Below are 27,567 nucleotides of genomic sequence, written 5' to 3' on the forward strand. Positions count from 1 at the left end.
ACAGTGTTTTGCCACAATCTGCTTGATTGTAACGTATCTCTGTTTTGGAGGTGTAAATTTTCTATAGGATGGTTTGTGACTTCTGGAACAGTAAGAACCATTTATGCAGTATGTTGGTGCCTATACCTATGCTACACAATGTAATTTTAATCATAGAGTCCTTGTAGCATAACTACAGTACAGAGAAGTTAGAAAAATGTACAGAAGGCTATAACAGGCATTCTTCATGGAGACAACTGTGTCTGCTGTCTGTATGTGTGTGAGTTGTACACTTCAATCTTGTTTTTCATTTTGTAACCAGATTTACTCTGCCTCCAGGGAGTACTTGCTAAGGAAGGTAAGCAATATTTCTTCTTATTTATATGACTGTGTTGCATTTCTTTTGGGGAAAAATGCATGTTTATAGCACATAGTTATATAATAAAGCATGATCTTGTGACATCTAATTAAGTGTTTCAGTATTTGTACATGTTAAAACTGGACAAGAAAGCATATTTAAAATACACTTCTTTATTCAAAATACACTTACAGAATTGCTTTGCACAAAGAATTGGTTTTGTATTCAGCTTTGACTCTTTGTTAAATAAGAAACTATTATACCTAAATAACGATGTTCTTGAAACCTTTGGATTGTAGATATTTTGTCTTCTTAAAGCACTGTTCATTGTATTTCTAAATTTCCTGTACACAAATGAATACTGTTCTCTGAGGTAGAAGAGACAGAAGGTTTTAGAGATTGAGCGGTGATAACAAAGGAATTTGAAAGGGGACAAAATATGATTATTGAAAAATCTTGAATTTTAGATTATTCATTAATGTGATTTGGCAGACTGTTTTTCTTAGGCAACATACTCTCAAGTTACCACACCAGCTGGAATTAATCAGTCTATTCAGTACTAAATATATATTCTTAATTTTTCACATGGTATTCACAACTTAACAAAGAAAAATCTGCACATAACAAAGACTTAAACCCTAGTGAAATTATAAAATCTATACTATGATACTGTGGTGATAAAACAAGAGATTCAGACTAAACTTTTCAGAAGATAACTGTGTGTTTTGGTTTAACTGTTCTATGATAACTATTTTATGATTTTGTGTACATAAATATAACATACTTGTATAATTATGATAGGATCATGCAAACAGGATTTTGAATGAAGAATACCATACAAGTACCTGCTAGAATTTATGTGATTATTATTACCATAATCATTTAGAATCATATACTGTTTTGCAATTGTAGTCTGTTAACTATTTTATTTCTGTAGAGCATTTGCGTTCAGATTTTTTTACCAGTCTTATCTGCCGTGACAGTCTGTAGAGAGTGGCTTGTCATGGGTCACTAGATATCCTCATTAACAGCAGCAAAGCAGAAACAATAAGGAGTTTAAATGCTCTTGAAATGTTTATCTCAGGGCCTGAGCCAAATTGTGCTATGATTCACTCTGGCATCTCCTAACTCTGTATTCTGAATTCTTAATGTGCCACTGGCTTTCTCCTACTGCTCTGTACTGGCCTCATCTTTATAATGTTCAGTGCTGGTTAGGCCTAATGCTGTCTCTCAATGTAAGTGCCTTCAGTAGTTGCCATAGGATCTTAGGAGAGTGCCCTCAGGAGGTGAGGTTGTCTGTGAGACTCACTCTGTTATGAAGTACTCTGAAAAAGTTTGAGAACCTCAGTGAGTAAGACCTGCATTTTGGGTTGGTGGTTGTTTCAAAGAAGGCAGGCTGCCTGCAGGGTATATTGCACATTCTAATCAGGTAAAAAAACATTAAAACATTTTCAGCTACAGGATCATGAAGTGAGTATTAGCAATACTACCCCATAAAAAAGCATTAAAATATAGCCAACTGTACCACTAATGTATTTCCTAGTATGGCTATCACTAATCAGACACAGCTACAGCTGAAGAGTTTAAGCTGTGTCATTGTATGTGCTGAAGTAAATGGGAGAACCTACAATATTAAACTTCTAAAATAAAGCCAAAAATTTTAGCAATAGTGATTCAACAGTTAATCTACATTATATTGCAATACAATATTAGTCCATTTTTGTGCTTATGCACAAAAATGCATTGTGTTTTACTTGTCTGTAAATGATTCTGCAAAATTAGGGCCAAACCACTTCTTTAAGTTTCCCATTAAACAGAATTATTCACTTGAGTAAAATTCCATTGATGTATTCTGCTGGATCCACACCCTCACCTACATCTAGGCACTGATTGTGATTCAGTCAGACACATAAAAAACATATGGGAGTCCATTCTACTACCACTAGGGTTAATGGCAAGACGCCCTGCGCCACTGATATAAAAAATGCATTGATTCATTTTCTTCCATTATGAATATTTTGTGAAAGTTATTCCTGGCTTTTTTGTTTGTTTGTTTGTTTTCTTGCTTTGTTTTGATTATAAGGGTACAGGCCACTATAGCTGACATAATGTTGAGCAGAAGATGCTTTCTGTTCACTGGGACACATTACCTCAGCTAAACATACAGTTAAACCAGCAATGCAGGATAGGATCATTTACAAATGGAAGAGACCTTCTTGACCATCTGTTCATAATATTTGTATTCAATACGTTAGCAATTCTTATTAGCTTCTGTACAACACATACGTTTTGATCTGTAATGGTTGTATCTGCTTGGACAAAAGCCCTGAGTAGGAGGGTCTGTTGTGTTTGTTTGTTTGTTTAATTGTTCGTTTTTCACCTTACAATTTCTTGAATTAAATATAGCTGCCTATGGAAATATGATCCCCTGAGAATGCAGATTAATGCATTATTGATAAGTATGTATAAAGCATCTCTAGATGCCTCTGCAATATGGCTGCTATGAAATTGACACCATTATTCCCAGACAAAAGTCTTAAGAATAAAGTAAGACCAAAGTGACTTGAAAGGATAACAGAAGCATTTCCAAAACAACCATTCCAATGCAGAAAACTCAGAATTAAACAGAGGAAAATCCAAATGAGCTCATAAACACAGTTAAAATACGTAAGTGGCTTATCCCCTTTTTGATGCTATGTGATAACCATAGGATGTGATAGAGGTAAACGATTTTGCCATTTCAGTTTATATTATACACACTATCAAAAAGCAAAACCAAACCAAAACAAAAAAGCTTTGGTTTTAAAATATTTGCATAGCACCTCACAGTATCAGTTCACTTATTTTTTTTTAATGAAATATAAACATATACACCTGCTCTGTGATTTTATCTGCACAACTGCAACATAAGCAAAAGTTCTGAAAATTGAATGATTTCTGACAGACAGAAAGGGAAAATGGATTCCAAAATGTGAATTGCAAAGAAGATAATGACTTTCCCAGTTCTTATACCAATAGAGTTTATTGTTGTGTGTTCAAGATCAGGTTACCCCCTAATTACACGTATGTTAAAATTTGTCATATTGAACACAAAGTTAAAAATGAACATTAATTCAAAATAAGGCCCCAGCTGTGCCTGAAAACTTTCCTTTCCTTTCCTTTCCTTTCCTTTCCTTTCCTTTCCTTTCCTTTCCTTTCCTTTCCTTTCCTTTCCTTTCCTTTCCTTTCCTTTCCTTTCCTTTCCTTTCCTTTCCTTTCCTTTCCTTTCCTTTCCTTTCCTTTCCTTTCCTTTCCTTTCCTTTCCTTTCCTTTCCTTCCCTTCCCTTCCCTTCCCTTCCCTTCCCTTCCCTTCCCTTCCCTTCCCTTTCCTTCCCTTCCCTTTTTTATCCAAAAGCATATTTGCAACAATATACTTAATCTGTGACTTGACATGCATAACCTGAATACACAATGAATTAGCACTTGTGGAAAATGTTAAGTTGGGAAATGTTCTTGAAGTAAAAATAAAAGAAAAAGAAAAAGAAACACACACACACACACAAAATCCAATTTGTTTTGATTTAACTCTAGGTTGCCATTGTAATGTTCACTTATACTCAGTATTTTACAGATATTGTGCACTAGGGAATATACAGTTGAATTATACTCAGTTATACACAGTGAAATGTTCAATAGAAAAGGCTTTTCTCATACTTACCAATTTCTGTTTCTTTTGCTCCTTATGTTCATTCAAAAAGTATATCAAATGGCACAAGGGCAAAAGAAACCATCCAATCTTCTGACTTGTAGCGATACCACCTGTAGGTAGTAAGTGCTGAGAAACTTTGCTGAGACTGGGGAACAGGTGTGATCATACATCCTCTGCTCGTAGTAGGAATTGCCTGGTTGTTTGGCTAGGGGAGAGAGAGATATGCAGAGAGGTTTTGAGATCGGTGACTACCCATACAGTTATTAAGTTAAATAAAACATAGTTATTAATTACTTAAAGAGAAGTAGGTACACTTTTAGTTTCTATGTGTTTGTGGGCAGCTCTTGTTATATTCACCTAGAAAATTCAACTTATCAATCAATACTGAGACTGGAGAAAAACTATTTCCATAACCCAATACATTTCAAATATGTTTATTCACATAGACATTCATACAGAGCAGTACTCTTCGAGAACAGCTTAAATACTGTTTTATTTTGGTTTGTTTTGTTTTGGAAGGAAAAGGGGATCTACCTAAGCCCTGCAGATCTAATATCTCTAAGCTGACCATATAGTTCATATTAGCCTGAGTAGCTAGATCCCATTTATACTGGAAAGCCAAAACATTATTTTCACCTTTCCTCTAAGTGACACAGCATGGCTGGTATTATGCACAGAATCAGCATGGATTAAATTCCTTTTCTAAGATGGAATTATTTTCTTCAAATCTTATCAGCATTAAACTTATCAGCTACCTGTTCCTGAGGGACAGTCTTTGTCAGGTAAGCTGAGAGGCCTGAGCTGGTTATGAATTGCATACTGTTTCATCTTTTTTTATATTCAATGGCTCTCTTATTATATTTAAGAGGTAGAGTGTGACCTTTCCTCTGCTACAGAACTTGGTGCTAGGCAATCACTTAAAACAGACTTTTTTATGATATGCGCTTCATCTTCCAAATGGTTGACAGTTGTGTCTAAATTGCTGAAGTACTGAGCTCTCACAACAACATTTGAAGCCAGGGGATGTGCATAGGATGCATTTCTCTGTAAAGGAATCAAAAATATAACCTTCTGGTACTTCACATTGTATGTCCCAAATAAGACAATACTTGATACCTTAATATCGGTGTATTTATTTATTTATTTATTTATAATTAAGATTATCTAAACACAGTTCTTTCATCTTATAGGACACGTCATGAAAATAATTTCATTAACAAATATGAATCAGATAATGTACAGACAAGTATTAGAGGAAAACCTTGTAGGAAATTTGCATTGCTATCACTAGTGTTATGTGGTAAGCAAGGATTGGTTTCTCATTAGAGTGTTTGGTTGCTCATTAGAGTGTTTGTCTTGAGCACAGAGTAAGTTCTTTGCCCCATGCTGTTGCTTCTTTTGTTCCATCTCAGCATTTTTCCATTTTGTATACTGACTTTTTTTGTCACAATCCCTCTGCACGTGCAAAACACCTTCCCTGGGCTTCCCACACCTTTTACAACAGCTATCACTATCACTTCCGAACCTACTTCCCAGTCTTTGGCTAGTCAATACTAATACTTTCTAAACAGACTTTTCTTTGCCATTCTGCTTTACGCTCTCCTTTCTGCCCTCCAGTTGAGCTTTTGTTTTTCAGCTCTGTGGTATGAGGCTGGTTCTTTATTGCTCCAGTCTGGCCTTCAAAGTATAGGCAGCTCCAAGAACCCCATCATGGGTGGATTTTCATAAAGAAACCAATAGGTATATCTCCCAGGGAGAACATCTTCTTCATTGTTCTCCACCTCTACTAGACTCTCCAGACATGCAGGCATGAGAACATTTACTGTATTTTTAAATAGGGGCAAGGCCATGAGCTTCCAAGCAATGGCATGCTAATAATTCATAACAACAACAATAGGAACACATAGGAAAAAGGCAACATGATGCAAATGCTCTGCATAGAAAATACCAGCTGAATGACAGAAGTCTGGCAGGATTGTAAGCAGCAGAGAACAATGTCATGTAAACGAGAAGCACTAAAAGGCTTTAACAGAAGTTAGAGTTACCTGCATACGCTTCCTATGCCTAAACCACATACAGATTTGTATGTGTACACCTTCATATAACTGGGTAAATAATGACTTTATTATGCATTCCTTCTCCTTAAGAACAGTAAGAATATCCTAATTCTGTATTTGTGTTATATATATATAGAGAGAGAGAGACATATAGACATATACACACACAAAAGTTGGTCACTATATATAAAATCTACCATTTAAATAGGAATGTTTCTAGATTTTTCACTCAGAGTAAGTTGTTCATTTTCATCACCCACAGAAACAACTTTACCTTTTTAAGAGACGTATTTTCAAAGGACAAATATGAAATCTAGTAAATAAAATAATATATCCTGGAATATCAGAAGTAGAGAAACTTGTTGGTTTAGACAAACATACAATTTAGATCATGAGAATCTGTGAATATTCCTATTATGTGTACATGAGTTTTAATTATTCTACCTATAATCATAAAGGTTAGGGGTCTTTTTGTTTATTTGTTCATTTGTTTTAAATTATGATTATGAACTGCATCAGAGCCATAAGACCATTTGAATTCATTCATAATCCAGCACTCAGTCAATCTTGCTATGTCTGCATGAGAAAATTATTTAAATAAGCAAGCTGAGACCAAAGTTAGATGAAGGAACATGGTGTATTTTGCACAATGAGAAATGCGGTTTTCATATGGCAGATCAATAACCTAGTTATTTTAGAATTGTTTTTCATCCAGTTTCTAAATAGCGTGTTATGTTTACTTTTTTTCTCCATCTTCAAGGATTTACTGCCATTTGCAAGTACTTTTATGTGATACTCTTCTCTACTCCCAAATTGGTTTATTCCGTTTTCTGACAATTAATGCACATAGAAACTACAGAAGCTACTGAAACCTTATTTAATAGCTTCCCAAATATTACTTTTTCCTGTTGGATTCGAATGTAGTCCACTAGGAAAACTTGCTTCAAAACTCAATGTAACCAAATGGCAGAGGCAAAAGAAGGACCTGCCAAAAATTCAAAGTAGTTTGACCCAAAGATTAACCTAAAACCATACATTCATTGCCCCTATTTCATACTACCCTCAATGTTGATGGAAACCAGAACCATGCTACTAGCTAATTTAATTCCTTAAGCTCAGTTTGCCAGTTAAAACATGAATTTTTTCAGAGGTTGGACTACATGGACCAAAACTTTGGATCTCACCTGTCCATTTGCATCACAGCAGATACATGAAAAGGTCTTAGAACCTGGAGATTATAAATTTAGATAACATCTAACTATATTAAAGAGAATGCTATGAGGGGGCTAATGAGGGGAAGAAATGAAACATAAGGCAGAAATTAGAAGGGATGGGACCAAAATCTGATCTTTATTACTTCTAAAGGTTTACCCTCAGCAGAATACTCTACCTAGTATACGATAGTATATGCCAAAACATCTCTTAGGATCCCTGCCACTCTTCAATTTCAGCTCATGACATCTTCACCATCACTGAAGAGAAGAACTTACTGAGAGACACCTAAGCTCTACTGAGCACTGATTATACTCAGTGTTACATTTCTTCCTCCATTGTGGCTGAACATATGTAACCTTCAGAAACACAAATAACCTGTCAATTAAGAGTAGCTTCTCTTTGTTTCTCCCTGGGAATTGTACTTTCAATTTCAAAAGCTAAATGAAAAGCTATTCACTTACAAGTGACAGTGGAACCTTAAAAAGTTCCATCTGCTGATTGGGTGCTATTGGGATGGGCAGACCAGACTTCAAAGAGGGGAAATGCATTCCTTAGAAGTGCCTTTTCACTTTTCAATATACAAATCATTTTGGCCATTAAGCACTAAATACAAGGAGAAATAAAAACTCCTAATGAGAAACATGTCCTTTTAAAAGAGGACATAACACTATTAAAGTATCTCATTTGTACTTCCCAAGCAAAAGTAAAAAAAGTAAAGAAAAAACTTGAAAATTGTCAGCAAGCTTGCAACATCATGGCTGGTACCTGAGTAACAACTACAGACAAAAAAAAAATAAAAATAATTAATGAGGTGGACTTCTTTATTCTTAAAAACTTACTGAGGCCTTCAGGCCTGTAGTTTCAGTTAGCTGTTAGTTGTAAAAGCTATCACTATCATACAGTGGCTAGTAACTATGAGTAAGGAGTGGTTAAGAAGGAAGAAGAGAAAAAAAGGTTTCATATAAAGCTGAGTTAAAGTAAACTGAAAATTGAGTTTCTTGCTTTTGACTATTTTGCATTATTTCTACTACATCTTTGCACCACTTGATTTCAGCCAGTAACAAAATTATGGAAATATGGAAGTGTCTATTTTTTGCTGTATTTCAGACAGTTAATCCTGAAATCTATTCTGTAGCTGTCCATAAACATGTTTCCAAACATGTACTTTTGCGCTTGATTGCTGGAAAAAAGGTAGACGTTCACATCTTCTTCAGTAAAGAAACAGCATATTTCAATGATAGTAGACATGCAAAAATAAACCAGTATTGGAAATTTTCAATCAAAATCTTGTATCATTTCAATAAAACTCAAATCAATCAAATTAATGTCAATAAACAAATAATTAACCAACTTTTCACTAAAAAAAGCCTTCATCACATGTACATGTTTTTTCTTATTCTAAAGTTATTTAATTTGGTTCTGTGACTATTAGGGCTGTTATATTTTTTTTCAGCAAATGAAGTGAAGCCTGTTATAGCCATCCTGCATAATTGTGCTTCTCCTTGATCAGCAAGGTGGGAAGTTTGTATGTGCCCTTTTCCTCTACATGGTACAGCTAAATTCCTCCACTCTCTGGTCAAGTACACTAACAATGGGACATTTGATATATTATTAGATTATGTTTTGATGTATTTTCAGAATATTTGATGAGCGTATCACCTATAAACTAATAGCTTACGCATACTGCAACTGATTACAGTTTCTTCCACAGTAATCTTTTGTAAGTAGGCTTACAGAGTGAATATAAATAACCAATTTAAGGTGAAAATAAATGTATAATTATATTAATTTGCACACATACATTTGCAAAAAGAATTTTGGCATGACTTTCAAATACACATACGTAATCCTTTCACTGTTTTCAACAGGATTCTGTCAGTTGTTTATATTTTGACACAGATAGGGGAATACCTCTATTTTGATTTTGCAATATTTTCTTTTTCTTTCTGCTCCTTGGCTTTGCTGATGAGAGGATACAGTCCAGTTTCCAAACAAATAATTCCTCAGATGGCATAGTGGCATAACACAGTTTTGAATTTCAAGGGCCACTACAGTGTTAGGTGAACCACATTTATTGGCCATTAACAGGGAGACCATTATGGGCATGACAGGCAGCATGAGAAAAAACCTAAGCACTGCTTTCATGTTGTGTCTCCAGGCAAACCTCATAACTGCAATTTCAGCAAATTCCTTCTGTGTTTGTGGAATTAGTTTCACAACATTTTTCAAGTTATTATTTTAACTCAAAACTCAAACATTGTTTTATGTTTGCTTTTTTTTTTTTTTTTTTCTGATATTCAGACTATGTCTTTCCATAGCAATTGACATTTTTTTTTTTTTCTTTTTCCTGATGCTGTTTTACACTAACAACAAATGCTTATCCGAGGAAACCAGTAGCCAAATGAGGTCAGATTGGTGTAATAGGTAGACTTTTTTTTCCAGCTGTCTCTCATTGCTGACCTCATAAAAGCATTTTCTAGAATGTAAGAGACTAAAAGAATACAACAAGGCAAAATAAAAGAATTAGAATGGTAAACTATGGAAGGAAGGAAGGAAGGAAGGAAGGAAGGAAGGAAGGAAGGAAGGAAGGAAGGAAGGAAGGAAAGAAGGAAGGAAGGAAGGAAGGAAGGAAGGAAGGAAGGAAATCTGCATGTGACAGATTGCATCTTTCCATTTAGAAAAATCAACTTCCAAACACTGGAGTACAATATGATACTGTCTTATCAAGTTAAATTGTTTTCTTGTAGCAAAGCACAAACTTAATTACAGACACATTTACATATGGATGGCATTTTCCTAAGCCCTATTTCTAACAACATGCATAAATGTGATTTAATTCTTATATAATTACATATATATATATTTTGCCCTTGCTTTTACAAAACAGGCAAGCATAATTCTTGGAAACTGTCTCCTGGACGATCAAAATACAGTTCTTTAGTTACACAAGGCAGTTTCATGAATTTAACAATACTCAACATTAAATAACTTTATTTTTTAATTATTATTATGTTTCCCCACTATTTGTACAAGAAACTCACCACTTTTCTGGTCAGAAACCTTCTAATTTCCAGCCTAAATTTATTCATGGCCAAATTACACTCATTTGTTTCTGTGCCAACATTGTTCAGTAGAGTAAATAGTTCTTATCCCTGCCTACTGTTTACCATTGTATTGTGTTTTTAGAGAATAAGTATTTTCTGTATCAGCTTTTGCTTTTGTTAGACTAAACAAGTAAAAATTTTGCAGCGTTGTTCTTAAGATGACTTCTCTCTGGTAATCACTGCAGTTCTTTACCTGTTTTATCTTCCATGATCATGATGAAAAAAAAATTGTGCAGGAGCTCTCAGGTGCTTTAGCACAGATGTTTTCATTTCTCTATGAGAAATACTGTAACTGGTCCATCCTTAGACAACATCTGTTTTTTCATGGTTGTATCCTACTGACAACTTAACTCCACAGTCACCTAATTTGCATACCTAGATCCTTCTATGTTGTTTGCAACTCATCTCCTATTTTATAGCAATTTTTAAAATTAATCTCTCTGCCAACACTAGTGTTTAAGAAATAGTTTAATAGTGTTTGTTCTTAATGTGCTTTTTCTAAAGGTAACGTATGTTTTTAATAAGTTGAAAGAAAAAGGAACAGTGTTGGGAGACAAAGGGAGATAACATACTGAAAGCACTGGGAGTGATGCATTGAAGAGTAAGAATTTTTCAGAAGTCTGTGATAGAACGTAATGGTTTAAGTCTGGTATGATGCACACAGTAACCTAGGATTTTTATCTGTATGTCTGCAAATCTATCTGTTTTCTTTTGTGTACTCATAGATGCTCAGATATTGTATTTTACTTTGTACGGGGAAAAAATAAATCTTGGATCCACTAGAGCAGGAGCTCCCAAACTCACAGAATCTCTCAAAATAGCATAGTAGCATGCAAGAAGTATGGGGGTGTGCAGTCCATCACCTTCTCCCCAGTAAAGCTAGGGAAAAGCTTTCTGGATTGTCCAAGAAGCAGATTTTTTTTTTTTTTCTGTTGTGGATCTGAAGCATGGCACATAGCTTCTAGCTACTTCCACATTGTTAATGGTAGAAAACAATAGTGTCATCTAAATCAAAATAATTTCATAAATCTCTGTGTTAGACTGCTCTATAGTAGCAGTATTATTTACTAGTCTATTTTTAGAAATCACACCATAGTAGATCTGTCCTTTTACTTCTTTTTGATTATTTTTTGAAGTTGACATAACAATTAGCACTTAAGACTCACAGAGTCTATGCTTTTGGAGTAGCATTGAAATATTTTCTTTACATGACTGTTTCAGATTAATTAGGATTTGCCTATTTATTTACATCAGTACTTCTGCAGTTGTTCACAAAGCAAAAGCCTTTTGATGCTATCTGGTTGTAAATGTTGCATCTCAAGTATTAGGCATTTAGAATGAAGAATCTACATCTGTTAGGTTTAAAAAGACATTGAGATTTTCAGAAGCATCTTAATGATTTTGCACTGGTAGTTCCACTAGCCAGGAATGTGGAAACTTTAAATCTTTAAGAAAATGATTTAGATTTCCATATTTTGACATGGAAGCCAGCAATTTTAAAATACCTGTTGCTGTATGATTAAAGAGAGTAGAAGACTAGCACATTGTTGCTAGCTGGAGCTTCTCCATTTATTAGAAAGATGAACTTGCTTTTTGAGGGATTTTTTGGAGGAAGAAAGATAAACCTTTTTAAAATGTGATATAGTTTGTTTTTTCTTTTTTTTTTTTTTTTGAGTGCTGGAAAAATAAAAATCCTTTCAAAAAGGAGTTAATTACTAGGGCATGCAGCTTAATAGAATTCTCAAAAAAATCTTTTTGTCAGTTCTAACTTTGATGGGAATCTGCTTATTGAGATGGGAATTTGTATCTATATAGGATTATTTTATTAAGTTATTAAAAGCTAGTTTTACTTAGTGTGCCCTCCTTGACTATTGCTATATAATACCTTCTTTGATGTTGAAGTGGTTAATTTAACGTACTGACTTTTTGGTGTGTTGCTAGTTTTAATATGTTGTATTCTGTTTAGGGAATCCCTGTGGAGCTGATAGCTGTGGACTAATGACTGGTATAACAAGAAGGTAAGCTCTGAGCATTTTTCAGAGTTAACATAATGACTCTCATCAAAAGAAGAATAAGTCTTGGTATTTTTATTTTCTTAAGCTGAGTTTGGAAGGCTTTGATTTTACAAATCCTGAGATCTGTGACTTATAAACTTAACATATGCAGATAGTAGTTTCAAAAATTAAATGAGTTGATATTTCTGTCAGAAGAGATTATTTCTCTTGACCTATAACTCACAATTTTAAGGAAATATTTGAGACAAGTTCAGACATCAGAAACTTGTAGCAGAAACTTGCAAATGACCATTCTGGCTTGACAAGATTAATTTGAAAGTGATTCTTTCCTCTAACTCTCCTCTTTCAGTTTTACTAGTTGTAGTTTACAAGACTATTTGTCAAACTGGGACATTTTTTTTCATTTCTCTCCTCTTTAGACAGTGATAGACTTACTTTGTTGATAAAGCAAAGGGACTTACAAACTACCTTACAAAGAGAAACACGAGACAAAGTAAAACATGCAGTGGATGGTAATACCATATGACTGATTTTAGTCTGATAGAGTTGTTGGCTAATTAAGAAAGAATTAAAGTACACATGACAGATATCAGTCACATTGCTTAATACAGTGCTGGAGGATACACAGAACCACAAGGGTGATGAAAGCACTGCAAGAACATAAACAGAAGGAAAAATAAAATACAATTACTGCATGCCAGGATAGTGGATTTTGTAGGTAAACATGGTATTCTTGTTTGACAAGATGTTATTTTCCACAGCATAATTTTGCCATGACTACAGTTTCTATACAGAAAGAGATTGTTAAGCTATTTAAAGCAGCTATGATGGCTTCATCGAAGAGCAGAGATTCACCCTTGAACATTTATCTTATTATTGCATTATTCTCAAAGTAAAAAGCAATTATTTTTCCTCTTGTGCAGAACATTCTGGTGCAATTTTAAAATTAAAATCAATATTTTTTTCCTAGCTAAGAAGATTGAACTTATATGAGATGCTTGTCTCACTAATTACTTAATATAAAATAAAACCTTTTCTATGGTATCTATACGAAGAAGTATCCAGAAAATATTTTCTATGTAAAATGGATTTTTTTTTTCCTCAGTCATCTACCTTGAATTTCTTGTGTTGAGTTCCTTTACATTAGATTTCTTAGAGCTCTGACTCAAGATGAAATAACACTGTTGTTTCATAAAAGTAGATTTCTTAGTATGGAGATACAGAAAAGTTGTCTTTAGGTATACCAAAAAATAGTTATCTTTTCCTTGTTTTTATACTATCTCCATTTCTTCATAAACTTGAATCACATAAATATGTTAGACCACCTAATTAGACACCTCAGTTCCCTAACACCAGTGAAATCAATCTGTGTTAAAATAAGAGGGTTAAGGTATATGCTTAGATTAAGTGGTGGTGGTGAAATGCTGAAGAGCAAAAATACATGCTCCACTGTATGTACAGCAGAAAGATTACGTAAGTTGTAATTTCACATTGTAAGAAGATACATTCTGATTCAAGAACAGAAGTGTGGAAAATTCCACTCGAGGAAATAGGGGCTGTGCATCAGCACAGATGCTCCTGTACCATGCAGGCTGATGCAAGTATGCAGCAGCTGATGGGACAGCCCTTCTGCTCCTTGCCCCAGTACTGCCTTCTCTTCTTCAGTCTGTCAAAATGGGAGTGGTTTACAATAATAGTCTACAATGTAAGGCTTTTTTTTTTTTTTTCTTTTCTGCTTCGAAGTAGTTTGATACTTAGAGCAAGTCTATAGCCAGTGAGGATTTTCTTGTCTTTCAAGTAACTACTTAAAAATCAGGTATTTCAGGGCATATCTTAACTTGTGTAGATGACACTAGAGTATTGTATGCAATTAGTTATTGACTTGTGGATTAATTTAAAGAGAAGTCAGTATGAATATTGTGCATGTTACCTATACATAACCATTGAAACAATATAGCAGATCGCATATTTACTCCCACATTTGCTACCCATGCATTTCCTCCTCCTTCACACACACAACTATAGCAGAGAGGGCTGTTCAGATGGCTGTCTGGGATCTGAACAGAGCAAGCAGTCCCAGGTGGGGCTGGGAAATGAAGAAAAAACTGTTCCAACTGAGATACAAACAGAATAATGCAGGAGCTACGCTGCGACTAATGAAGGCTTCTGATATCACAGGTTACCATAATAATTAAAAGAGCAGGAAATAAATAAGCAATTCCTCCCTTACAAGCACTTTCTAAAAGTATATAAAATGACTGCAAACTGGTGGAGTTGAAAGGGAGATAAGGATGTTCATTCTCTGCTGGGACTGGATGTGGGTTACTCCCTTTCAGGTGTGTGGTCTAAGCTTCAGGTGATGGGAGTGGTTCCCTGGTTTTTGAAGTTTGACTTTTTCTTCTTTTTTCATCTTCCTCCTGGCATATCACTTCACTTTCTCATGAACAGTGTCATTAGTAGAGAAACAACCAGATGTCTCAGGAGGGCAGCTTTCATTCTGCTGCCATAGTATATATTTACCCTGAGCCACCATGTTTTCTTTTGTTTTACATGTATTTCCCCTCTACCTGAGCTCCAACTGAGCAGCTGTTCATTTTAAAAACACTACCAAAAATCAGACAGAAGAAAAAAAGCTATCCTTACAAATCATTTGCACATTCACCTCCAAACTGGAAGTTTCTCTTTCATTTTCCCTACCCTGTCAGTTTATTTCTAGCTTTGTTGAGTCTTAGTGGGCTTTGTGCAACTTCCACAGTCCTGTAAAGTGGATTGTTACAAATAAGAACAGACTCATACTGCCTTTCCATGTGAGTATCTAGGTTGCAAGTTCTCTTAACAAAATTAATTAAGACAAAAGGAATTTTCCAAACAATTCTGCCTTTAGCAAGAGAAAAAAAAATAGCTAAAGGAAATAGTTAAAGGAAAATATCTAAACTACTATTTATTACAGAGAAGTATATAATGGTAATTGACAGAGTACTTTTTGAAAAATGTGTTTGAGCACTATGCACATGGACATTGAATATGCACTCCTTTCAAATCCCCTAGTAAGGAAATAAAATAACTATTTGCATTTTACCCTTGCACATAGGTGCACATATTATAAAGATAATATATGTATCTTTTTGTATGCTGAGACATTACTTTGCCTCTGCCTCAGCCTGTCCAAGGTGTATGAATATTGACTGTTTAATGTACACCCCATGGTGAATAACTGCTTACTTAAAGCATAATACTGTGTGACCTTGTTTTTTCTGTTAATTATATTTTTCCCTTGTAGAAAAGTAAGTTTACTCATTCTGAGTCATGCCAAACCACATAATCTGGAAAGGAATATTGTGGCTCTACTTGGAAAGTACTAATTGGGCTTCAGCCATCACTGGGAAAGTTGTATAGTCTTTTATTATTTTAACTGGCCAAATGCCCTTTGTTCCCACATTAACAGCCTCCCTATGGTGCCTGTAACTTTGATATCATTTTCACTTTTACGCTAAATTTCACCAGATGAAAGACACAAACCCTCCAATTTTGAAATAAAAAATAGCATGCTTTGTTAATCTTTTATTTCAGAAGGAAAGTCTGTGAAAATGATAACCTATGTCTGCTGGCCAAAGTTTTTGATCAGTAAACCCATCCTGCCAGCTGTTCTCCTTGGCAAGAGGAAAGATAATATTTTGGTATCTTTAATTTCTCCATTTTAGAGCAGAAGTTTTGCTTGTGTCATCATTTAAATCGTGCATGGTAACATCAGTCTTGCATACAATACAGCACTTTATAAAGAGCTGGGTTTGGACAGTATTACTGCAATGTTGTAACAGAGCTGTTTCAGAACATTAAACACAACTCAAGTCACTTACAGACTAGCAGTTATTGCGGGTGCTCTGGTCAGTGCTACTGAGGAACTGCTTTGAAAGTCCTAAGGAAGACACTGAAGCAGACGTATAGGGGCATTTTAGTCTGATGTAACTGGCAACTGAAGACACAAAATGTCCCAAAAGACTGAGCTCTCACTTACATGCCTGTTATCCTCATCTCATGAGGCAGACTGGAAAAGGATCAGCAAGAGTATTTCAGCTCCAGTCCTCAGTGCATGATGAGGGATGGCCTCAGGCAGGGGACAAGAAAGCTGACACTTCTAAGAGACAAAAAGCAGTCACCTAAAGCTTCAGATTTAACCAGATGCACTTCCTACATTGGGAATATCCTATCCAAAACATGGACAGGGCATGTTCTCCCTCCAATTTGGTCTCTGACCACAACTTTTAATTTCTGTTGAAAAGGAAAGGGTGTTTTTACCATGTTTAAGAATATTTAAGAATGTCTTTCTTGATTTCCAGGTAACCTGAAGCTTGAGTGGTTACAGGCATATTGGATTCCACACCTTGGCAGAGGATTATTTCAGCATATGTTCCAGGACAGCTCAGCACTTAAGACTTACAAGGAGAAAAAAAAAAAAATGATTCTGCAATAATTTGTTTGGATCTCTTGAAGGTTTCAAGGATTGCTTATAGTTCTCAAGGGGCAGGACAAGCAAATTGATTGGGAAGAAAGTAGGTTTCAAGTCTTTGCTTGTCTAAACATAAAGCCTCTTTCACTAAAAAGAAGAATGGGGGAAGACAAGGAATTATTTTAAAAGAAGAATTTCATTCATTTGTGCATTACGGTAATTATACCGCTGTCTTAAACGCTTGGAGGTGGATGGTGTTTGTGACCTCTCTGGTATGTTTCGTATGTTTCATGCAAACCTTCCACTGTCCTGAAACAGAAGTGGGCCCCCTATCTATTAAAGCTGTCTTGGGCAAGTCAGCAAACTCTGTAATGGATCCTTTATATCCCCCTAAACATACCTAATAGTGTAGGGCTCATTCCAATGAAATGGGGGAAGTTCCTACAGTCTGACTACTTCTTGTTGAAACAGCTTGATTTAAAAGCTGACAATAAAATAGATTGTGCATTTTGTTAGCAGGGCTCAGCCCTGTAACCACATTAATGAAACGATAGCTGTATCAGGGATGCAAGCTGACTTAAAGATGTCCCTTCAGCCTCTCTAATATGTGAATTCAGAGGAGGAAAAAAAAAAAAGTTTGTTTCAAGTTTTAATTTTCCCCAGCAGCATATAATGATTTACTGCCTTTATCTGTCTTTCAGGTTCATGTTCATTGCCTCAGATGCAGCTACAAGTCAGTATTTTAGCTGACATTTTTCTTGCCTGCTGAACTGACAGAGCCTATCAGGGTAATTCAGGTAAGGTAAGTCCATTAATCAAATGCAAAATTATTAGAGAAAAAAATATTATTAATATTTATTATTAAAATTTATTATTAATATTAGAGAAAAAGAGCATTTGTTAGTGCTCTTTCCTGAATACTTCCCTGATTTTGGAATTTGCATGCCCCATACAGTGGCCTTCCTAGTTACATTGCATGTACTGCAATTTCACAAAGGTGCTCCAGAGATCTTGGTCAGAGGGAAACCATAAATTCCAGCCCCAGTGGTAACTCACTGCTGCTACTCTCCTGCTCTAAAATACTGCTGCAGGTGGCTGAGGATCCCACACAACACAAAACAGGGCAGCTTTGGGATGTATCCCCAGGTGGTGCACTGGTCACACCCTGTGGGCTACATTGCTGATGCTCAACAGTTTCTAGCTGTATGGAAGCACTTGAACAGCACCCTCTTATCTTAGAAAAGAGAAATATTATTAATTGCAATGACTGTGCAAATAAAGGTAATGCATTAAAAAGTAACATCTTCCATCTTTTAACTTTCTTCACAATAACTTGAAAATTGCAGACAATCACTTATTTTTGAATGAAAGGAATAATAATTGGGGGGGAGGGAAGTGGGGGTGAAGAAGTAATTCTTAAGTCCTTAAGTCCCATATCAAAGAGCTACATTAAAAGTAAAGGTAAAGAAATTAGACATTACACATACATGAACATACAAGAAGAAATCCACTATGGAATAATCAAGTTTAAGAAAAGAAAAGTGGGGAAAGTAGTAGGTTGAAAAAGATACATGAGAACTGACAGTCCCAAGAGGAAGATATTTCCCAGCAGGTTCAATTCTCAGAGTAAATACTTAAGAAAAAGCTTCTATGGTTAAACAGAGGGTAAACGTTCATTTGAAAAGACTATATCCCTCAGAAGTTCAAGGTGAAAATAGAAAATAAACACATCATATGCCTCAAGACACACAGGGCCATCAAAAATTTGCAGTTAATCCTTTTCCGTAGCAAACAGGACACCTATCAATTAGCAGGACCAGCAGATTGCTAAGGTACAAAAGGAGCACACAGAAGAGAGAAGGCCGTGGAAGCAAACTGCATGAGTCATTTGCATCCCTGTTTGTAATAAACTCAAGGAAGCTCCCTTCCTGGAATCTTTCTCTATGTAGTATAAATTGAGCAGTAACAATTTTCCAGGACTAAGAACAGCTAAAACTACAATTTGTCAGCATAGAAGGGAAGATAAACAGAGAAAAGAGCTCTCCAAAACATGAGTAGCAAAGACAGGTCAAATAGGGAATGGAAGTTTTTGTATCACAAAAGACAGTAAACAAGGATGTGACAAATAATTGGTTAATTCAAAGCTAATAAAAACAGAAGCATTGCCTCATTATAACACATAGATAACTTAAAATTTCCTTGCCTCAGGCTGTTGTGGTTTACTGAATTTGATGTGAATTAAAAATTTCTTGGACAAATTGATCCATCAAGATCTATTCAACACAAAGATACTGCCTCTGACTTAGGATGTTGCATCTCTCTGGAAGCTGGGAAGATAAGGCAGATAGCTATGTAGTGATAGCAGATAGCTATCACTTCATGCTTATCATTTTATAACATTCTTCAGTAGTAATCATCCACTTTTCACCACTTCTTATCAGTTTTGGAGCCAAGATGCTGGGCTAGATGGATCTTTTTCAGTCCGAGCTGTGATGGCCCTTCTAGCACTCTGCCTTTAAATAGTCCCTGCAGTTTGTGTAGAACATTCAGTGAATTCATTTGGGTCAATCTGAACAACATGAGTCATATAAAGGACTCCAGACTGAATTAAGACTTAAAAAAAATAAATAAATATTAGGAAGAGATAACTAAAAAAATAGAATCTGTGAGTAACATAAAGGGAAGAAAAAAAAATATTAAACTTGCATATATTCTTTAACTCTTCAAGTAGAGGCAACACACATGAGATGACAGAAAATAATTCTTCATCTCTGTAAAACAAAAAGAAAAACAACAACAACAAAAAATACTCTTTTCCTCCAAGCAGGTGAAATGACAAGAACATTTCGATTTGTTCTCAGTTCACATCCAAATCAATGCTTTTTTAAAAAAATCTCTCTGCAACTTGATGAATTCACAGAAAATGGAGAGTATGTGAATATATCAGAGTGCAAAAATCATAGAAACTTACTTAAAAAAAAATAAAATTAACTGAATTAATTCCATTAATACATAGCCCCTATAAAAAGGGTCTTGGTTGTGTTAGTCCTCTGTCGTGAAAAATGATTGAATGTAGATGTTCTTTCACATTGGTTACATAAGTGGAATCCTCACATAGTACAGACTTCTCAGGCTTCACCCAATTATACCAAACTACATGTATGACTGTTACTACAGCAGCTGAAGATCTGCCCAACAAGCGTACCGTGTTGGCTAACATAGCAAAGTTGTAAATTCTGCCCTAAGGAAATGACCATTTTAAAGTAGCTCATTGCACATGAGACTGTCGGCTGACCATTTACTGAGTCTCTCAAACACCAATCTCTACATGCAAGAAGGGAAAGAGAAGAGAAAAAAAGTGGTACAGTCTGCACTTTCTCTTTTTTGAAACCTTGTGCTCAAAGGGGGCCTCCAAGCACCTACAGAAGAAAGCAATAAAATAAGTCAATGCAGCTTCAGGATCTGTAGCTTTCTTCTTCATGGGTAGTAGTATAGTCCCTATCGCTGTCTTGGGTATGAGGCAACCCAAAACCTTTCTGAACCTGAGCTAGGAAGGAGTTTTCCCACTACTGACACCTACAAAATTCCAGTTGTCAATCCCCTCCTTAGTGAAATGCTGGAAGAGTTATTTACAGTTAAACTCAGATGTTTTCTAAATTGACTGTTCTGTCAGTCAATAGCAAAGATGTGACTGAGCTGCTCTCCAGCGACTTTCCCCTAAAGTGCCTTCAGAGGTTCTTCCACCTGACAAACCACTCCAGTGACAGGATACTCTCATGAGATTCATCATTTCCTTCAATGTAACCAGACCTCAGATCCATCACAATTTTAGAGCCTCCTAAGAGAGTCATCCTCTTATTGGCATTCTTAGTTTATCCAAGGATTTGTAACTTACTGTATGAATTCCTTGGCCAAATTCAGTAATCACATGAATCTCAACCCTCACATTTTTGTTTTAGTCAACTTCTGCTGGTAAAAATTCTCACAATACTCCTTCCTGAGAAATACAGAAATCTTTTGTTCCCTTTTCCCCATATACTCAGTTAAACATCCCTGACCATACATACTTCTACATTTCTTCTCAATGGAACCCTGAGACTTACATATCTTACTTCCAATTGTCCACCTAAGTATTTATTCACTTTAATTTCCAGGCCAAATAACTGAACCAAAACAATTTAAGTGTATAATGTACATGAAAAGTTTTGCTTTGAAATAAAATGCAATAAAATGCAAATAATTTTTGCATTTCCAACTGCTGAAGCAGAATTGGAGACATTTAGCATACATTATAACTTGAAGTTAACCAATATACTAGGTTTCTTTCGGCATAACCTTGAAAAAAATACAAAAAGTATATTTCCATTATTGTATGAAAGAAAGACACAAACATGCAAAAGTGTTCTATTGTTATCAGATTTAAGGAATGAATTTTTAAGCATTTATCTACAATATAGTTAAAATAAATAGCCCTGCTAGAAGGCAGTGAAAGCATTTTGTATTCATTTAATCATTAAACAAAATCATGAACATTTGTTAAAACAATAGATACAGATTATTCACTACCATTATGCTTACCTAGCTGGAATAGATACCTGATAAGAATTATACTAGAACTACAGCTTCTAATGAATGATTAAAGGAAAGGGAACAGATGTGAAGAGAAAGTAGAACAACTATACTTTTTTTTTTTTTTTTTCCTTCCCTGGGGTTGCATAAGTGGTTCTCCTTCATTCCCTTCTTTCAAGCTTTGCTTTCTGCTCTCTATAACATAAGAGACTGAATTAGGACTGTATTTGAACTATTTCCCACATTGTGGAAGGGAGCCATTTTAGAGGAAAACAAACTCTTTAATTTGAAGTGTCAAAAACATGTTTTAACAAATTTATTTATTTGTTTATTTTGGTATTCTGAAATCTAATTTGACTAATTTTCTACAGTTTTGGCTTAGTCAGATAGAGACATTTTTGGGGTGAAAATCATTTTTTCAAAAAGCTCCAAGATAGTTTTGATGTCCATGGTAGTCCATACAAATATCACAGGAAACTTCTGGTATATGCAATGGCCTAATCAGCTGCAACTTGGATAATACACAGAAAGTTATCTAACTGGTTCCCAGATGACAAGGAAATCTGTGTCCCATATGCTGTTTAGAAAGGCAGGTCTTAAAATTTTAATTACACAGGAGAATGAAACAAAGCTTGCTTTTAGAAATATATTTAAAATCATTATCATTCATTTTTTTTCCACGTTATATATCTCCTTGAACCTTGTACATTCATCTAATCCACAGTTTGCTCCTTTCTCACATGCACAACTGCTTGCAAACTTTGTCATGTACTATCTAACTTCACTTAGAGTTTTCTTTTATTGTCATCCCAAGAATTCAGGTCACAGAGAAACAAACTTGACAACCCAGGAGATGAGTAAAGTCATCATGAGTGAACACACATAGTCACCTATGTGAGAAATTAGTATGCAGTTAGCTACTCTACAAATCTAAACTTCTATACCAGTTTGCTGGCTCCTAGTTGTCTTTTTCGTCCCAGTGGAAGTGCAGAACTTTATATAGCAAATAAAAGCTCCCTGATTTTTCACAGGCAAATTTTCATAGACCTCTTATAAAAAGCTCACAGACCTCCAGGGATCTGTGGGCTATCTATGGAAACCAACACAAGCGGAAGCATGCCAATTTGTTCCCGCCATAGAAACTCTTTGTAGTGCATAAAGACTGTAAAGTACTTTTATGCCACTTTCAAAAAACATCTTTTTCAAATTCAATTTCTAGTTAAAAATACAGACCTGTATTTGTAAGTGGCTTGTCTGGGTGAAAATGGGAAATCTATGAATTATCACAGAAAGCTGATTGATTGTGTGTCCAATAGTCCTGTGTTTTCCGATTCTAATTACCCAAATAGTTGAGAAAATTTCCCTCCTGCTCCCTAAAGACATTTGTTTGTGTTTCTAGACAGAAACATTTCTCATGCATAATGAAGTATTCATGGCAGTAGCATAGGCTTTGACTTTATACATCGGTATTATTAGCACTTTTTACTTACCTTTTAAGGTGGTAGAGCACAAAGAGCTCTGCCAGAGAAGCTTTATCAAAACCTACAGTGGCAGTTCAGGGGATTACCAGCCACAGCTGTCTGCCTTCTGCAGGGGGAATGCCAGCCCTCAGCTGCTCCCTTTGCTATCCTGATTGCAGTGTAGATACAAATGCAGTTTGGTTTCCTTATGATACCTGCATATAAAAAGCAAGAAGAAAATTAGTTCATGGAAGAGGCAGTTGCTCTGATATCTCAGGTCACAGACAGCTGCCCTCTAGCAAATCTAGCTGTGGTCATCCCTGCATTGAATATGTTCAAGTTAAAAATAACCTGAGTTTGTTTTTGTTTTTGTTTTTGTTTTGTTTTGTTTCTCCTTTTTTTGAGGGGGTGGGGAATGTCTGATCCAAGTTGTTTCATGGCCCCGTAAACTTTACAAGGACAGCTGAAGGAGGGCATAGGTTGGGAATGAACAGCTGGCAGCTGTTAAGATGGCATTGTCAGTGAATGGCACTGCTTTCCTACATTTGCACTGAAACAGAGTTTGAGCATTCAGATAATCATCTATGACATCTGAGATATGGGAGCAGCATCAAGCAGATGGGCAAATACCTGCTTAAAGCTAGCTCGAGTCACTGGAAAGGACATCTGGTGCTTCAGTGACCCTGCTGCAGCTGAGCAGCAAGAACTCTGCTGTGTTTATGAACTGATATTTTTCAGAAGCTTGTACTCTGAGTGGTATTTTTGAATGAATTTTCACAAGTTAGACAAAAAAATTCTGCTGTCAGATGTGCCAAATATTAAGTCCTTGTTGCAACACATGAAGTCACTACAGCTTCTCAACAAAACAGTGTCAGGAATGTAATTAAGATACTTAAGCCAGCAACGTTTTCCTTCAGCCTTGTTCAGCAAAATCATTTTATCTGAAACTCTTCACTCTGAGGCACCTGCTAGTTTGGGAGCTTTCACATATTTTTACCCCCCCCCCCCCCCCCAAAGGAAAAATTAAAAAAGTTACATACACCTGAAAGCTGAATTTCTAAAGACAAATTAAGGGCACCTGTGACTACATTATCCTTTAGTCTAAAAGTTACCATGTAAGTCCTTTCCTCTTCTCTTACATCCAACCCCACACCATCATATTTTTCTAAGTAAATGCTGGGGCCAGCATACAACACTAAAAACATATAGAAATGACTAATATGAAAGGGCTGAGTAAAAGGCCTTTAAAAATAAACCAAAGATAAATCATTACTTAAGAATAATTGTTTTGTTTGCTTGTCATTAGACATCTGTACGTTTACACTGTAAATGTTCCACTGTTTGTCTGGGTTCAACCGTAACATCTTTGCAGGGATGTCTTCTTCTTCCTCATTGTTTTTACTTGGTTTCTAGGGTAAACAAAACCAAATCGTTCCATCCAAAGTTGCTACAGCATTAGAACTAAATAACTGTATAGGATGGAAACTTAAATGCAAGCCTCAGAACGCATCAAAGGTGCACTTTCTTGCCCCCTCCCCTTGGTAGCCCCCAGGACCTATTTGCAGTGACTTGGGAGAATTCAGGGCAGAACTTGACCTGAAGCATGTAAATCTAGCCCTCCTCTTCCTCCCCCTTTTCAGTCATCTGCTAACATTTCCAGACCACAAATACTGTACTACGTCTGAACTGTTTACTTTGCTGGGAATGCCATCTGCGTGGTGGCAGCTGGGGTGGGAGAGAAGGCACATGCGCTAATCAGTAGTGATAAATACAGACAGTGGACACAATTAGAGGAAATTGTGCTGCTTTCCAGAGCTCTGTATCTTTGCATGCTTCCATTAAGTACATAAACCTCTTCTAAAACTGATGTCAAATATCTGGATTATTTAGCAAGAAAGCAAATTCAGAACATTTGAAGAGAGATGTCAAACAAGCCAGTTTGGGCAAAATGCAAAGACTACTGAAAGTGCTTAAGTCATTTATGACTAAGTGCACTTTTTAGCATACTACAGTATACTGGAATCAGCAAGGGAAAATAAAAAATGACTAAGTATTATCAAAAGGAGTATGTCTTAAGAAATCCAAAATGAAAAAGCAGTGAAGATCTGGAGAAAAAGTTTCTTGCAGACCAAAGATAAAGTCAATAACCACATAACTGACGGCTGAGTCTAAATCCTAAAGAGGAATTGCTGGCATAACATTTAAATTTTCAATAGGCATTTAAAAGGACTGCTTACATTTGAGCTATCATTTTCGCTGTGTTATAGAAAGGGAAATTCAGTCATTAAAAGCCCATCTTAATGTATTCAGATCTGTAAATAAGATGATAGCAGAGGAAATTTTAAAGATTAAATTTTTGCTCATATCTATTTGCTAACAGCTCAGTAACAACAACCTCTATACACAGAATCACAGAATGGCTGAGGTTGAAATCCCCTTCTCAAAGTAAGGTCCATGAGGGAGCAAGTTCCTCAGGGAAGCATCCAGTTGGGTTTTGAGTATCTCTGAAGACACGGACATCACAACCACTCTGGGCAACCTGCTCTAGTGTTTAGACAGCCTCACAGGAAAACAAAACCAAAAACAACAGAAAAAAATATGTTTAAATGAAATTTCCTTTGTTTCAGTTTGTGCCCATTGCCTGTTATCCATTCCCCTGGGTACCAGCGAGGAGAGACTAGCTCTGCCTTCTTTCCTCCCTCCTATAGGGTATGTGTAAATATGGATAAGATCTCCCCAAGCCTTCTCTTAATGAGTATAAAATGGTAATAAATATTAATAAAATATTTAAAATGTTTATTTTGGAAATACTTCAGAAGTATCGTCCCTGATTTGTCCCTGATTTCCACACTGAATACAGCTCCCAAGAGATGGGAATATTTTCTAGTCAAGTACCATTATTGTTACGAGTTTCATCAACTTCAGCAGATCTTACTTCAGCAATATTGTTTACTTTCAAACTGTATCTAGGTAACTTATTTGGTAAGACTTTCTCCTCTTCCCATAAGTATGTTAATTTTACACATTTCAACCTTTGTTTTCTCACTCTTGGAATTTGTCTAAAATACACAAAATTTCAGAGCAATCAATAACAAGAAATGAGCTCAGTCCTTCAGCAAGTCTACAGCTGCACTAAACCTGAAGGAACTAAATGACACAGAAGAGGCTTAATGCCCTTTAATTTATGGAATTTGGATTCACATCACTAACTCGATTTGCCTTAACTTGGCTGTTCTTATTTAGAATTGCCTGGAAACAGAGGTTTAATCTCCAGTGTTGCACTTCTCTATGTGCAAGTCTTAAAAAAAAAAAAAAAAAAAGACCACATCATATTAGTCTTACAAATTTAGCTGATGTTGGTTCACTAATAAAAAACCTATGTAATCAAAAGTGTAAAATGCATTCACGTCAGTTAAAATAGGATTGTCACTATCTGCTCTTCACCTAATTCACCCAAATCCTGTGGGTTCAATTTCCGGTCTTAATGGAGGACTTCTCTTTGTCTTCAGCAGTTTAGCTCAATAAACTCTTCCAATTTTATCCAATTAATCTTAGATATTTTTTTCTTGAAGAAGAATCTGGAACTGCAGACCAACTGCAATGAAAAGGAAGAAGTTTTTCTACCAACCACAGTGAGTGATTCCCAAAACATCAAATAAAGCACAAGCAGATTATTCTGATATATTAAAAATAGTGAATTACATTGCTTTGCATAAATTTTAACAGAAAATTTTAAAGTCTTGAGTTAGCATCTGAATTCCATTTAAATAAATTAGCCTTAAAAAAAATCATGTTCTTAGTCTCATGATTTTTCAGTTATCTTGAGATTTATGACTACCACCACCACTGAAAATTTCAAATACCTTCATAAAAATTGAATGGTGTCTGGCCTGATTAAGGTTACAAAAGAAAATGGAGAAGATATTCAAGGCTTGATGTGCAACAAATGGTGAACCATTTGTGTACTGGTTCTTATTCTTCAACAGTGCATATCATTCATAAATTCCCAGTAGTGAAAATGGTGTTAACAAGATGCATGAAGAACAGATTTTGATAAACTGAGGCAATTTACATCACATCAGAGATTTTCGACAGAAAAACGGGCACTTACACAAACTCTGCTGTCACCTTCAATATCATAATTTAAAATTTGAAGCACAAGACCTGTGACAAAGCAGGAATGCTATGTTAAATCCTGTTTTTCTTAAACTCTTCTTTGACACAAAAGTTTTGCTCAGCAGCAGCCAAACATTTTCACATGTCCTAATGTTTGCAGATTTTTGTTATAGCAACAAGTGCTATTCCCCTGTTTTGTTCTTAAAGAAATATTTCCCAATTCAGAAATGGAGCAATGATTGAACTGTCTAGCTAGTTTAATAAGTGAGTAGGTTTGGTAACAAAGCAAGTTACTGAAATGGCCACAGAGATTTTTGTGGTTGTCAATGGACTTTGGGAGTGCCATCTCTCCCAAAAGAACCTCTGGTGCACGATCCAATTTCTATCTCAACTATCTAAAGTTTCTTACTTCTAATTAAAACACTGTATGTGCTAGTTAACCAGGAGAATAATAAACTTAAAAAGGTAAATTGTAATTTTAGTTCTGAGGAACAAATTTACTTTAGGCTTTTTTAGGGGAACAGCATAGCACTACTTCTTACACAGCTTTACCTCCTCC

At 35.6% G+C, this 27,567-nt stretch overlaps 2 long non-coding RNA genes across 2 annotated transcripts in view; one reads left to right on the forward strand and one right to left on the reverse strand.

Moving 5' to 3' along the window:
• Positions 1-27,549, reverse strand: LOC311430681. Its single transcript, XR_014688937.1, has 2 exons — positions 22,923-27,549; positions 1-4,230 (listed from the first exon to the last, which is right to left on the reverse strand). It is a non-coding gene; the product is annotated as an uncharacterized lncRNA (long non-coding RNA).
• Positions 1-27,567, forward strand: part of LOC311430680 — a 34,851-nt gene that overhangs the window by 366 nt on the left and 6,918 nt on the right. Inside the window, exons 2-4 of the long non-coding RNA XR_014688936.1 lie at positions 302-337; positions 12,368-12,419; positions 17,565-17,660. This is a non-coding gene — a long non-coding RNA (uncharacterized lncRNA). The remainder of the gene's footprint in view (positions 1-301; positions 338-12,367; positions 12,420-17,564; positions 17,661-27,567) is intronic.

This window comes from Aythya ferina, assembly GCF_964211825.1.
Source record: "Aythya ferina genome assembly, chromosome: 2".
NCBI lineage: Eukaryota > Metazoa > Chordata > Aves > Anseriformes > Anatidae > Aythya > Aythya ferina.